The sequence below is a fragment of the Octopus bimaculoides genome, chromosome 4 (assembly GCF_046866305.1).
Source record: "Octopus bimaculoides isolate indiv1 chromosome 4, ASM4686630v1, whole genome shotgun sequence".
Lineage (NCBI taxonomy): Eukaryota > Metazoa > Mollusca > Cephalopoda > Octopoda > Octopodidae > Octopus > Octopus bimaculoides.
Window position 1 is genome coordinate 129,854,887 of NC_142931.1, and position 2,816 is coordinate 129,857,702.

The following is a 2,816-nucleotide window of genomic DNA, read 5'->3' on the forward strand; positions in this document are numbered from 1 at the left end:
CAAAGCAATTTCACTGCTTATTTTTCAATACTCACCCCTACTAAAGGGAAGGTTGGTTTTCCTCCAAAAGTACTGTTTTGAATAGCATGATAATGGTTTCAAATTTTGGCACAAAAGTCGATTACATCGACTCCAATGCTTAGCAAGTATTCACTTTATCGACACTCCGAAAGGCAAAATCAACCGCGGCAGAATTTGAACTCAGAACGTAAAGAACCGGAAAAAATATCGCTTAACATTTTGTCCGGCACGCTAACGATTCTGCTAGCTCGCCGCCTTTGTGACTAGCATCATAGTACGAGATGAAGATAAAGAAGATTCTTAAAATATCCTAATCGATCAATTTCATATTGCGACAAATCTGATACAAAAAAAAGCAATGAAAGAAATAACGTAAGAAATACGTCATAAAGAAGAAAAAATACAGAATAAATAAAATTTAATATATTATAGAATCACGAAGAAAATAAGAATTCATACCTTTTTTGATATTTCAATTTCCTGCTTATTATGTATTCTTATATTACTTTGAAATGCAACAAACTTTAAGAAACGATCTAGTGTCGTGGTCAGTCAAGTTGGGCACGAAGTATTCTCATTAGTCAACAACAGGATACATTCTGCTTATATAGGGAACATTGTCAACATTGACATTTGGGGAGGTAAAAAATTTGCTTGTTTACTTTGAAACTTCTGTATGCAGCCCCCAGTATTAGCCCACTCCAAACACACATTTCCACTCTAACTTATTCCCTGTAACTTTCACCTTGTGTGTTTAAGCCAATTCAATTTAGACCTTCCTTAATGAGGTTACGCCTCGAGACTTGATATTTTCCCTGTCGAAATTAATTAGTCTTAATTTCAAATTCAGCTCATATCATTGACACAAGCAGTTAACTTTTTCTCCACCTCAGAAATCATATTGCTTTAATTGTATTTTGTTTCTTTTGTTTGGGTTCCAAAAATAGAAAATGGATTGCTTCTTTTTATTAATCTGTGAATTAAAAATAAATTTCGGCAACACATTTACATATATCTATCTACAAACTCACACGTAACCATACATACCAAACACAGGTATATGCACATACACATAACTATATATTTTATATAAGGCTTGTCGAATAGAAATTGCAACATATTGTGCATCGTCAGAAAATATTACTCCCTCTAGTGAGGCCGATCAATACTGATGCTACTAGAGGATATTCAGGTTATTCCCATATTATAGATATCTTTTACACCTCTTGTTAGCTATTTCTACAACAAAGCCCAGTCCATGTGCCTCAATGATCCTGAGAACTATGTCTTTGGAGTGCAAGCTCGCTCCTTGCAGGACGAAAATGGACTATTTCTTCTCTGAGGTAAAAATGGGTTTACGAGGGGCCAAACTCTCTACTTACAAAAAAAAAAAAAAAAAAAAAAGTAACAGAAGTATTGATGGCAATCCAGAACCAGAGCCAAATGACGTGTCAGACCCTAACCTAAAACCCATACAGGAGGCAGAAAAGAAAACGACCCCCCAAACCTGGAGGTGGGATACTGAGGTAGTTTTGAAAAAATAAGGATCCAGCGGGAGAGAAGAAAAGACAGCCGTGAAGCACTACATAGAGAACATAACCCGTGCATATATGTCTAATTTTTCAGAAATTACCGCGCATGTGCGGAATACCTAATCGGCAGCAAATACAAAAAAATGCCGATTTTTCAGAAATTAGTCAAAAAACATTTTATAATTAATAAGTCTTAGGGTAGCAAAAAATTAAGAAATTTAATTCACTACCAGTGGTGTAGCGAGAAAAAAAATTAGTCAACAGACTTTATATTATTCAATGTAAAATACAGTGTACATTTAATACACATGCGCGGTAATTTTTGAAAAATTAGACGTATATACACAAGTCATGTTCTCTATGTAGTGCCTCGTGCATACATGTCGATCTAGGCTATTTCGCTGATGATAGTTGGCCTTGCAAAATAGTTTGTTTTGCTAAAATAACTTGAAACCTGGTTCGAAATATAGATGGTAAATGTTTTTATTTTTCATTCCTTTTCGAAATTATCCCTAATTTTGTGGTGTAGAGCTTTGGCTTCTCTTTCTAGCGGGTCAGTGTCCTTTTATGGGCATCTCTAATGTGTATTAAATGTACACTGTATTTTACATGTATGTATGTATGTATGTATATATATATATATATATATATATATATATATATATATTCGCTATTCGTACATGGTGTGTGTGTGTGTGTACGCGTATGCTATGCTTATGTTTAAACGTAATTAAGGAAAATAATGGGGAAGAAGAAAAGTATTCATTTTTTCAGTATACTACTCTTATCTGTTTGCAGTCCTTGATGAAAAAATGTGCTCAGTTTTGTGTATTAGTGTATATGAGAGAGAGAGAGAGAGAGAGAGAGAGAGAGAGAGAGAGAGAGAGAGAGTGAGTGAGAGAGTGAGAGAGGGGGGGAGACAGAAAGAAATTACAGATATAAAAAGAAACGAGGAACGAGGAATACAAAGGCAGCAAAAAATACAAAGAAGCATTTTTTGTCCAGTGAAGTTTCAAAGAACTTGGTATAAAAAACTCTTTTTCGTTATTACGACGACAGCAACGATAACTTGAGTATATCGCAGAAACAGCACATTTACTAACAATATATTTTTAATTGTCAATAAAATGTAGGACACAAGACACACAAACACACAAACGTTATTTCAAAGCTTCAGTCGCTTACCAGTTTTGACTGTTTATCTGCATTTTTGTGCGTAGGGGTGGGCAAGGATTTTTCTTTAAGTGGAAGTCTAGCTGTTGA

The 2,816-nt window shown here is 34.7% G+C and overlaps 1 protein-coding gene across 1 annotated transcript in view; it reads right to left on the bottom strand.

Moving 5' to 3' along the window:
- Positions 1-373, bottom strand: part of LOC106882026 (uncharacterized) — a 28,613-nt gene extending 28,240 nt beyond the window's left edge. Inside the window, exon 1 of the mRNA XM_089350124.1 lies at positions 36-373. The gene's annotated coding sequence lies outside the window, so the exon portion shown is untranslated. The remainder of the gene's footprint in view (positions 1-35) is intronic.
- Between the last annotated feature and the right edge of the window lie 2,443 nt (positions 374-2,816).